This window comes from Ursus arctos, unplaced genomic scaffold, assembly GCF_023065955.2.
Source record: "Ursus arctos isolate Adak ecotype North America unplaced genomic scaffold, UrsArc2.0 scaffold_13, whole genome shotgun sequence".
In the NCBI taxonomy this organism is placed as follows: Eukaryota; Metazoa; Chordata; class Mammalia; order Carnivora; family Ursidae; genus Ursus; species Ursus arctos.
In genome coordinates this window covers 3,234,471-3,246,786 of record NW_026622797.1, presented here as the reverse complement: position 1 = coordinate 3,246,786, position 12,316 = coordinate 3,234,471, and the positions used below count along the sequence as shown (strand labels likewise).

The window sequence follows — 12,316 nt, the reverse complement described above, 5'->3', positions numbered from 1 at the left end:
GAAAACTGCCTGCAATGCTTGAGGAACTTTAAAAATTAGGGGGAAAAGAACCCATGTAAACCAGCTTTTTATTTTCAAAATGCGCAAAGGAAAAACCATGGACAAAGAAGAGGGTCGATTTGTGAATTACTTGATGCCAGGCCTTTCTTCCCTGTGTTATTAACGCATCCATTTCTCTGCACTTGGAGTGGAGCGAGCAAACACATCTTGCTGATTTCATTTCTGTCTTGGATGGGATCGTGTGTGACGGAGGTTCTCGAAGGGCCTACCACCCCTCCATTTTCTGAAGGACGTTTGAAGCAGGTAAGAGATTTCAGCTGACACAGAGATCGCCACCCGTAGCAAACTTTCAACTACTCCAAAATCAAGAGTGCCAAATGTATGCACCTAGAAGGTCGTGTTCCTGTAAAGCCTGAGGATACCTTGCTAGTGGTTCGCTAACCAGAAATCTATACTGCGGGGCTGGCTGTAGCAAGATTTGGAGGGATTGTTACATAAATCTGCCACAGAAATTTCTGTAATTAGCAAATTTTCCTTGGTGAAATACATGGCTTTCAAAAAATGCAATTGGACAAGAAAGTTTTATAGGCTCTGCTGCCCTTGTAGAGAGGTCTTCCAATCTGGTTACATCTCATGCATATGGAGCAGGGCCCCAGGTCTGGAGCTCGCCACCTGACAAGGACTGAGGACAGTGGCTGCCTGTCCCCATCCAAGAAGACCGACCCTCACAGGGAGACTTGTGGGCCCACCACTTGTACCGGAGGACACGGAGTAGGAATTCCACTGAGACCACAAAATCCAGCCGTGTGTTGGCCTTGGTCTGCCTGTTAGTAAATCCATATGAGGCAGAATTGCATCTTAGCCTTCTTTAGTTTCAACAGCCCACAGAGCCAGGCTGCTGAGAAGGGCACCCATCTTTAATCACAAGTGATTGGCAGTTAGAAAACCTGAAAGTTGTTTGCTAAGCCATGCTTCATATCATGCAATCCATCTTCCTGCCACAACTCAGCACACTGGTGTCTAAATCCAAGGCAGGCCTCTAACCAGGGGCCTGGGGCCAAAAGATCCAAAGAGCCTCCGCTGAGGTCTTTTCGTGGGGAATATAAATATGGGGCAGAGAAAGGCACTGAGCAGAAGCAGGGCCAGAGCACAGGAAGGGAGCCGTCGGTGGAAACCAGGAGCCTGTGGACAGATGGAGAGAGCCGGCAGGGAGCAGGAGGAGAAGAGCGGGCAAAGACAAAGGAAGCAGGCAGAGTGGTGACCACTCTGGAGGCCCCAACATGGCTCCCCAGAGCGGTGGGAACCCGGGCTCGGCCAGACAGCAGGGGCTCCCGCGGGCTCCCCAGGTGCGTGTCAGGCCCATGGGCTGAGTGGACAGTGGAGCGCCGTGTCAGATATCCAGACGGTGCGGTGGTGGTAGGCCTGCTGTCCCCACGGCCTCACTCTTCATTTAACCTGATAGGCTAAAAACATGAGAAATATCGTGTTAGAACATTATGTGAGTTAGAACTCACATACATCTTGGAAGGAAGAACGATGCTAATCTGCTCATCAGCCTAACTAAACTATGTTCCCAGAGCTCCCTTGTTAGGAAATAAACATTCCTTAGGGTTCTGTAGGCAGAACCCAACCTGGCCTATTTAGAACTCTTATCAGGACCCCACTCTCTATGCTTCATCCATATGAAATAAGAATTAAACAGGAAACTTTTAAATACCAAAGTTTAGAAGAGAGGAGAGATTGGGGAACCTGATGGCGCCTTACGTCACTTGTCGTGCAAACATGGGTCAGCTGCCTCTATCGGAACGGCATTTTGGGTGATAAAAGTGGGGCCCCAGCCCCTCCTCCAAAGGGCTCCCCATCCAGTAGAACCAACGTCTCCTACAGAACTTTTCATGATAACAGGCAGCGCGTGACGTCATAGGAGCGTAAGCCAAATATTTAAGTGTAGATAAAAACACTCTAATGTTCTTACATGAATCAGTCTTTATCTGGGAAAACTGCTCTTTCCTAAACCTGCATGGGATTCGTCCTTCTCCCTCGCCTTGAGGAGGGCTGCTGCTTTTGAAACTGTCTGCTCAAGATCCCAGAGTGGTCGTCAACCTTTCCTGCTTCACCCGTTACGTGTGCACCTGTTACAATAAGCACAAGAAGGACGGTTCAGACTGAAGTTCTGTCAACTTGAAAAGCAACATCAAAGTGGATCGTTTTCAGGGTAAAGGTTTTCTCTTACCGCTATACAATAGGTAACTGACATATACAGATATACACACACACTGTATGTATACACACTAGGTAACCGATACATATCATAGATCCTATTGTATGCTGGTGAGAGAAAACATTGATCCTGAAAACCATCCACTTCAATACATATAATATACATCAGACCCCGGGATCATGACCTGAGCTGAGATCAGGCACATAACCAACGGAGCCACCCAAGCACCCCCTAGCCTGGCACCTTTTCAAAAAATATCTATGATTGGTTGTAAATATGATGGCCAAGTATTTATTTTTCAAAGTGGAACAGTGCAGATAGGCATGGGGACGTTTTGAGTCTGGAGAGGGAAAGGGTTTGCTAGGCTCTGTAATGCATTCTTTCTCCAGAGGACCCAGGAGAGACAAGGAAAAAAGGGAAGAAATGACCTAGTCAAATCTCCCTGGAAACATGCTCATCAGACTTCCTCATGAGGGTTATGAGCAGAAAGGTAACAGAGGGTCCGCATCTATGGAGTGCTTTCAGCAGACCACACCTGGTCTGTCAAGATTGCATGTAGTAAATGATCCCAGGATTTATCAATTTACGACCCATGAGTCCCTGGAAAATGTCGATGTCAAATCTGCCATTATTAGAATATAAACTAGAGGTACTTCAAGATTGAAATGTCCCCTTTGTGGGAGCCACGCTCTGCACGCCCCACTGGGAGCCTCATGTGATGGATCTTTCAAGCAGGACCCCGGGAACTGCTCTGGTGACCTAACCTTCGCCTTGATTTACCAGGGTCTCAGGATTACCTGTCCCTGTCGAGTCACTGGTAAAGAGAAATAATGGGTACCATGGTACTGACATCTAATAACAGACCTTTATACACTTTGGCCAAGTGTTCCACAAATGTTTCTATACAGAGAAACAAACAAGCAAGCCGCACCATGGCTCGGGCTGTGATCGGGGGTCCCCAAGCCACACTGTGTCGTCTTGTTTGTTTACCCTCTTTTACTCAACATCTCCTTGGACTTCCCTTGTCTTCACGACATTTGGTTTAAAGACTGTATGGCCTACACAAGTTTTCAGAAGACATGTTTTAACAAGGTGCTTGACTTGAAGGAGAATTTACCTAGTATGAGTTTCATTAGAATAATAAACTCCTGTTGAAAGACAGAGAATGCCCTACCATTGACAGGAATATAAAAAATAATAAAAGCAAAATCCAATTGGGGAATGTATGTACGGTTTTATTCATGTTTATTTATGGTTAAACACTGAGATCAAAATAACTTCCTGACATATAAACATAAACCACGTGAATGAGCATGTCACCACTGAAGAAAAGGTGTATTTTCTGAGAACCAATTTTGTCGTCACCTCATCGAGAGCTGATGGTGATGAAAACATAGTGTAGACAATTGAGGGGAACAAAGGAAGTGTGATGTTTGAGCACACACACCAGCTATTTATATTGTAAAATAATTGCTGGGGCCAAGCAAAGACGAGGGGCGACCACTTCGTAGCTGGAATATGATACAGCTGACTCACGGCGTCCCGGCAGTGACCGTACCACTGTTCACGTGTGCCCAGCGTCGCATAAAGTAGAAAGCTCTCTGTCTGCCTGGGGTTTGGGGGCTTTGTTCATTTGCTTGTTTATTCGCTGCCTTTGCCTGGTATGGCACTGTCATCTCATCTGCGTTCCCTGCTTCCCGTGCGCCGCTTCGCTGATGGGCGGGTCTGATCCAACTGGAATTCGATCTGATCCCATTGACCGTCCTTCAGGCTGTCGTGGTTTGCTTTGCGGCACACGGCTCTGCACGGCCCATTCAGTCACTTGGCCGACGTTCGAACGTCGTACTCCCCCGTGCGCCCTGATGGAGGGAAGCGGAGGGAGGCACACGTCTTTCCGGCTCCGTTTTCTGCCCCCTACTCAAGCGGTGATGAACTCGGCCACCTGAAGCGGCCCAGAGACAATGGAGAGGCATTTTTCTACAGCCACGGACAAGCCCTCGAGGGACCCCCAGGTCACCGTGTCCGCAGGCCAGGGCCGTGGCCTCCCCCGAGGCGGACGAGTGCACTGAGCTGAGCTTCGGGCCCTAAGCTGAAGCACAGGCTGCAAGTGAACCCACTTTCCGGACACAGGCAGGCTTCTCACCAGAATTTCGCCAGCATTACGCATTCTCTTCCCTTGTTGCTTTGCGTATGAGACTCAGATCCCGGTCTCACTGCCCGAATGCATATACTTTTTCAATTCCATTTTATTCTCCAAAGAAAGGGAAACAAAGCCATCAACTACCGGGTTCATAAATAAGCCCCCGGAAAGGAATTTGACCAAGAATCTCCCAACCAGAGTTCCTTGCATTTTCTTCTTTTTCTACGTCTTTATCTAGAAATTGAGAAATACCTGCTGTTAGGTGACATTTTAAACTCGGGACACATTTTAACACATGCTGACATAGTTTCCCTTCATTCGAGCGAACGGGCTCATCAAACCGATACCTGCCAGGCGAGGGCCAACGGCCGGTGCGGACGGGGCATTGCTGCTCGGCCCTGACGCTCAGACCAGGCGCCCCCAAGCGATCCCTCCGCTGGAAGGGCCTGAGTGGCCGGGGCCGCAGGTGACAATGGAGCCACAGACCCGCGGGCCTCCTGTCCTGTCTTGCACCTTTCTTTGTTAAGCAAGAAGCGCTGGCACCAGCCCTGAAGCTGAGGAAATGTCTACCGAACTTTCTTTTTTTTTTTTAATAATAATATTTTTTTATTATATTATGTTAGTCACCATACAGTACATCCCTAGTTTTTGATGTAGTTCTACCCAACTTTCTGAATTAAAAATGAACTCAGGGGGACACCTGGGTGGCGCAGTCAGTTGAGTGTCTGCCTTCAGCTCAGGTCATGATCCCAGGGTCCTAGGATCAAGCCCTGCATCGAGGAGTCTGCTTCTCCTCTCCCTCTGCCCCTCCCTGCTCGTGCTCACACTCTCTCTCTCAATTAAATAAAATATTTTACAAATAAATAAGTAAAAAATAAAAGTGAACTCACGAGGCACCTCACAGATCATCAGAGAAGGAAGGGGTGTGGAGACCCCTTTGTTTTGCATGTCAAAGTCGGCAATCAAACTTGGGTAAACCAGGTCCCCAGCTGCTCTCTCTGTTCCTCTTCCACCAGATAATCAAAACCTTCTGTAAGTTCTTGACATCACTCATGGTAAAATGGTGGCTTTCTATGTGGCCGTTTTATATACTCCTCTGGATGCGCTTCATTCACAAAATTTTCAGCATTTAGACATAAACTAAAAATGCCCATAAATGCCATTATTCAAAAATTAAGCCATTTGTCTGGAGTTTCCCCCCTTTCTTCTAGAGACTGATCACAGAACGTACATTCTTAAGCATCCACGTGGCACTAATATGAAGTATTGTGAAACAGGATATTTCTTAAAATCATAAATGCATTAATTTGTGAATGCTAAAGATTTCAACTATCGAGCACTTTTTTCCACAGATTTTTCTGAACAAAACTTCCATAGTTAAAATAATGAGAATCATATGTACCTCCAAACTTTGTAAATATTTCCAATTTCCTGCATCTCTTCTCCTTCAGCATTTGAAAACTGATTCTTTATCATTGAAATTTACATCGGAAACCGGGGATGTACTGTATGGTGACTAACATAATATAATAAAAAAACACTAAAAAAAAAGAAAAAAGAAAAGAAAACTGATTCTTTATGAGAATGCAAGGAAATGCTAGATGTGGGAGGTATGTAAACGGTCTCAGCTCACGTTTGTTATCTGGCGATTATATATGTCGATATCATATGGAAATACCCAGTTTGAAAGTATCACACATTCTACCACGTCAGCATTTATATGCGTGAGGAGATCAGAACCAACTGTTGAAGCTCTCTGGAAACTCGGGGCTATCAAATTTTTATTGTACTGAAAGCATCCACAGAGCCAAGAGTGATTTGTTGAACCAGAAATCTAGACACATTTTACTGAACATTGCCATTCATTCCTATTACAAATAAGATATATTTTTAAATGCTTTTTTTCCCCATAATTTGGTAACAACTTTAGGGATCTACAAAGCAAATCTCTCAGAACCATAACTGGCTTATAACAGGGCCCCGTTTGCAGTGCCGACATAGATGTGGACATAGTCTGGGATCTCTCTGCTACAGTCTTGGTGGGGCCGCCGGGGACAGAGGAGCCCCAACAGCTGCATTAGTGAAGAAAGAACACTCACACTCCCCAGCTACATGAGAGATCGACCACATCTAAGAACACTCAACAAACACAAGGATGACTCAGTCAATCATTCGACGATATTCGTCATGCAATGAAATCTGGGTCAGACGTTTGGGCTGGGAGGGGCGGGATGAAATACATGAGAGCACGGGGGAAGAACGACATAAGTCTTCTGCAAGCGTTGCGAAACTTCACAGAGGTTGTCTACGGTCTTTGAACTGAGACTCGAAAAGTCATTAGAAATTTCCTCAGCAGCTAAGTCAGAGGAGAACACGTCTGGCAGAAGATAATCCTTCACAGCACACCCGAGAGAGTTGGGGTCATTAACGTCTGTGGGGCAGTGAAAACATCTAACAAAGCACTTACCACGTCTTAGAACCAGGACCAGAAGTTATGAGAGGAAAATGACAAAGAAAAAAAATACATAATTGGAAGCAAAGAATAAGAATTTGGGGATGTGAGACAACGGGAGAGAAAACATCAGATAAAGAAGGGAGGGAGATTAGGACTCGAAATACCCACCATAAGTTGCTGAACACTTGAAATTGGCTCTGTACTTCCAACAGCCAATGCAAAGAGGAAGACGCAATCAGTTGCCTGTTGACAGTGCCAACAAATGGTTTAATAACTTAGTTGTTCCGGAGAAGCACAGGTTCATTTAGCAGAACCCTGACATATCGGTCTCCAGTATCTCAAGGGGATTCTTCATGACGTAGCCAACAGTGTCCCTGACGACATCTGCACATGAAGAAAAGCTTGAATGGAAAATAGCTCCCCTTAATGTAGACTTGGGGTACCACGACCAAAGCACAGTTGGGTAAAAGAAATTCTATTTTGATTAAAAATAATGCAACCCAAATGCAACCCACAGCTCTCTGAAAGTCTGACGGGAGGAACTGATGGACTCAGTGCCCATTAGGCCATCCACACGATGGGGGCCCTCCCTGGGTGCCATCCCTGGCCTGTTCAAGGGCCCTTTTCCCCTCACAGGATGGAGTTCTGAGGCAGTATTTGAAGATAGAGTCGAAGTTTTCCTCAGAAAGCAAGTCTGCGTTGATGGCAGCACAGAGAATGGCCATGGTGACACTAGCTTAGTAAACTAGACAACATCACAAAGTCTAGGCTGGGGAAGCCCGGCCGGCGTGAATTTTGGTTCAAGGTCATTTGTACTATGCTCACCACCACACCAGCATTGCAAGGATACATACCAGCCAAGAATACCACTGAGTGGCTGGCTGCGCCCCAAACTCTCTCCAGTTGCTCACAAAGATGTGACGGATGTCTGATGCCACAGAGCTATGGCTACCCTGCTGGAGAGACCACACGGAGAGAGAAAGCTATGTGGGCAGCTGCCAGCTGTTACAGCCATTCAGCAGAAGCGCCAGACGCAGGAGTGGGGTTGTCTTGCGGCCATAGGATTAACACCAAGTGCGGTGACTGGAACTGCCGAGCTGAGCCCTGCCCGCACTGCAGAATCATACACAGACCAATGGTTATTGGTTTCAGCCACTGAGTTTTGGGCTGGCTTGCCAAATGGCATTAGAGTACTAAAATAGCTCCACACTTAGAAAAAAAATTAAAAACACATGTATCAAAACCCCCACTAAGACCCCCTGTCCTCAACTTTAAAAAGTAAACTAATGAAACATCTACTATTAAGCATTGTTATTTCCTGATTACTAAGTAAGTCAAAGGATGGTGTAGGCTGTTACCTCTCTACCAGCTCAGCACAGAAGGGTGACGCTGGAATTTATGGCTAATGGGGTCAGAAAGTGCTTTCAACAATTGAGGGAAGCGTCTCCCACAATAGATACACAGCCACCAAAAATGAGGGTTTTGATTTTGAAATAGTTACTCTTAAGCCCTTCTCCTGGGTTTCAGGTCGAGCCTCTAAAGACCCAGACAAGCCAGCGACGTGCTGTGTGGGAAGAGACATTCCATCCGGATGGAGAGGACGTTGTGAGCAAGGTCTGGAGGGGGTGAAATGGCGGGCGTGCTCCAGGACCAGCGTGGCCGGGTGGAGATCCGGGTGACAGAGCTGTGGACGTGCGTGGAGCTTCCATGGAACACCTCTGCGTCAGGTCCCTGGGGCTACCATCACAACGTGCCACAGCCCAGGTGACTGATAACAACATGCAGCTACTCTGTCACGGGTCTGGAGGCCAGAAGTTCTGAATCAAGATGTTGGCAGAACTACACTGTCTCTGAAGTCTCTGAAGGAAGACCCTTCCCTGCCTCCCCCAGCTCGTGGAGGCTGCCAACAATCCTTAGTATGCCTTGGCCTGTGACAGTGTAAATCCTATCACTGTGTCCATGGTACCATGTGTTCTCCATGTGTGTTTCCACCACTTCACATGGCGTTCTCTTCATGAGTCTGTGTCCAAACTTCCCTCTGCTTCTAAGTCATGGGGGCCACCCTACCCAATGTGGCCTCACTGTAACTTGACCACATCTATAAAAACCCATATCAAATAACTTCACATTCTGAGGTTCCAGGTGCACATGAATTTCGGGCGGGGACACTTTTCTACCCAGTACAACCTTCAATTTCAGTTGAAGATACCGGGATGTTGTCCCATTGGAGAAGGAGTTCAATGCATTACTTCAAGACGATAACAAGGCTGGGACCTTCTGTGAATGGAGGAATGGGGAGCCTCCTCTGGTACCACTTGACCCTGGTGGTATATCTCTTCTCCCTAACTGGAATCTGGCGGAGGGGCAGTCACCTACATTTTTTTCATCAATGGATTGTACCAGAAGTACTTTTGGAGCAGAGGAATAAAGAGAAACTGGGAGTAGAATGTGTATTGAATCCCCACTCTGTGTCTGGCCTTAGTCACACGTCTTCTCACTAGACGTCCAGAGAGCCCACACCAAAATGAGGACACTGACAAATGGAAAATTTGAGACCTGCCCACGCACACAGTTCACATATTTGACTTGACTTTATGGGAACCCGCACCTGCACCTCAACAGCCTCTAACAAGTGTTGGCGATGGAAGAGGGAAGGCTCTGGGGTCTTGTGCGAGGCTCACGCTGCTGTGGGGTGTGGACCTTAGAGGGGCTCTTAAAAGACTGGATTTCCCTTCAGGTTATTGTTGGTGGCTTCCCTGAATGCAAGGGAGCCACACGGCCCCTCAGCAAGATACGTAAACCTTAAAACCATGCAAGCAAATACTGTCTGGTGGAAACTGAGATTATGTTTTTTCTTCTTTATATTTTTCTGAATCTTTTAATGAACATCTTTGCTTCTGCAATAGCAATAAATAAGCTCTTAAAATTACCCAAAAAAATTGACTTTGGCATTTTAGAATGGAAATTCGAGATTTTGGAGTATTACTTCCTCTGCTAATCTCCGAGCACCCACTAGCTAGGTGAGGTTGTGTCGCTTCTTTGCGGTCTTCGCCCACAACTAGAAATACATATATAGATAATACCTACCGCCCAAGATTGTTGAGACTCAAGTCAGATCTTGACCGTTTTAGCACCAAGCACAGTAGAAAAGGCAAAATACGTGGCATACATACAAGCAGCTCCACCTTGTCTTCCTTCCGTGGGAAGCAGCTCAGCCCCCAGCAGATGTGACCACGGCTCATGTACTCCTTCCACAAGACCCCCGGACAGCACCGTTCACCAACACCGCCCTTGTTGCAAGCCTGTCTCCTCACCAGAGTGCTAACCCTTCTCAAAAGAAAACAAAATGGAGACCAAGCTTGAAAATCCCCCAAGCAGACAAAACTCTTTAAGCCACATCAGCAAAAACTAAATCTAGCTTATGTCGTGAACTGAAGCCTAAGATTTCTTGTAAATGCCTCTGATAATCACAGGAGAAACTGCAGTCATCTTCCTAATATGGTATGAGATCATTGCTTTTAGCCAATTCCCTGCCCCCTGGAAACCCACATCGTAATAACCGGTCACTGTAAAGGTTAGACAACCTCCTCATTGTCACTTCATAAGCCATCGTGTAAGGCCACGCCCCTGAGTTCATACAGTTTGGGTTTGGAAGCTCCCCGTTGCAAACTGTACTTACATGTACAATAAACTCCTACTAAATACTGTTTTACTGATCTGGTGGTTTCAATTCTTACTGTGTCTGGATCTTGGACACATTTCAGGGTAGACAGCATGTTCATGTCCTCAAGCCAATCTCCCCGGAAGGGCTTCCAGCATTCGATCGTGCTCAAAAGTTTTCAAAGTAATAAATGAATTAAGGAGAGCCCAGGTGGCTCAGTTGGTTAAGCGTCTGACTTGGGCTCAGGTCATGATCTCGGGGGTCTTGGGACTGAGCCCTGGGTCTGGCCCCACACTCAGCCAGGAGTCTGCCTGTCCCTCTCCCCCTGCTCCTCCCCACCCCACTGTGCTCTCTCTCTCTTCCTTTCAAATAAGCAACGAATATCTTTAAGAAAAAATAAATGAATGAATGAATATTACTCAACAATATGGTTTTATAAATTTTTAAAAAGAGCATGTAAAAATTTTAAAATAGACCTTTTCTTTATTTTTTTAAAAAAGATTTTATTTATTTATTCGACAGAGATAGAGACAGCCAGCGAGAGAGGGAACACAAGCAGGGGGAGGGGGAGAGGAAGAAGCAGGCTCATAGCGGAGGAGCCTGATGTGGGGCTCGATCCCATAACGCCGGGATCACGCCATGAGCCGAAGGCAGACGCTTAACCGCTGTGCCACCCAGGCGCCCCTAAAATAGACCTTTTCTTTAATACTATTTCATAATTAAAAATCTTAACAATGCATATTTATAATGTATCCCTCCAAATTTTGGAGGGGGGAGTTTCACAGAGACTGATATCTGTGACCTGAAAGGATCAAGATGTGTAAATGCAGAAACACAGAGAAAGTAGGGGAAATATGTAAAGACATGAAAAGGAGACAAATTAGTTTGGGGCTAGCTCTCTTACCTTCAGATGGTGTAGAGGCCTGAAAAGCACAAAAATCGTATGTGAACTTTATGCTCCAATTCTCTTGAGAAACACTGAAAGGCTCCTTCACACCACATCGTGATACGCAGAGTTCTAGCATAGACTTGGTTTTGCAACAGCCTGTGAGGAGAGGCGCATGCATCATTGTTCCCGAAATTTACAAATTTTATGGAGTGTTGCGCAATGTGGATTAAAAGGCACGGGCAAGAGATAAAGCCTTGACCAGTAAACCAAGCAGGAACTTGATGTTTAGAATTCTTCACCAATCAGCTCTGTCGCCTGCTGGAAATCACACTTTATAATTTGTAGTAAATTAATGTCCAAAACAGTAAAGGTAAACAGCAGGATTTCAAATTTTGGTGGCTTTAACGTGGCAAAGGTGCCTTCTCAGGTCCATACAGAGGCACGTGAGTTGCGATTTCAGAGACTAACCACTCTCACACTTTCGACATCAATAAAAGGAATTTTATCTAATATTTATGTATTTATTTATTTTGGAGAGTGAGAAAGACAAGAAAGAGAGCCCGAGCAGGAGGGGCAGAGGGAGAGAGAATCTCAAGGAGACATCCTGATGAGCACAGAGCCTGGTCAGAGCTGGGTTTCAGGATCCTGAGATCACCACCTAAGCCTAAAGCAGGAGTCCATCGCCCAACTGACTGCGCAACCCAGGCTCCCCAAAAGGACTTCTATTTTTAATTGCACCATAGTCTCTTGAATGAAATGGAAAATAAGATTTAATACTGCTGAGTTAATAAAGTAACACCCATCTTCTTTTTCCTAAGGGTGGTTTTTATCTATAGCAAACATTAAAAAAATTTAAATGCTAGTAAACATATAAAATATTCTGAGCTTATATTTTTTGAGCCACTGGGGACAGTAACAGATCATTCAAAACCATATACTTTAAAATAACA

At 45.8% G+C, this 12,316-nt stretch overlaps 1 long non-coding RNA gene across 4 annotated transcripts; it reads right to left on the bottom strand.

Moving 5' to 3' along the window:
* Window positions 1–3,442: 3,442 nt before the first annotated feature.
* LOC125283644 (uncharacterized) lies at window positions 3,443–11,514 on the bottom strand. 4 transcript variants are annotated; one of them, XR_008958909.1, is made up of 5 exons: window positions 11,382–11,514; window positions 9,904–10,143; window positions 7,671–7,772; window positions 6,985–7,200; window positions 3,443–4,595 (listed from the first exon to the last, which is right to left on the bottom strand). It is a non-coding gene; the product is annotated as an uncharacterized LOC125283644 (long non-coding RNA). The 4 variants fall into 4 exon arrangements; XR_008958910.1 differs by having other exon boundaries at window positions 7,671–7,769; XR_007191592.2 differs by having other exon boundaries at window positions 9,990–10,143.
* Window positions 11,515–12,316: the final 802 nt, after the last annotated feature.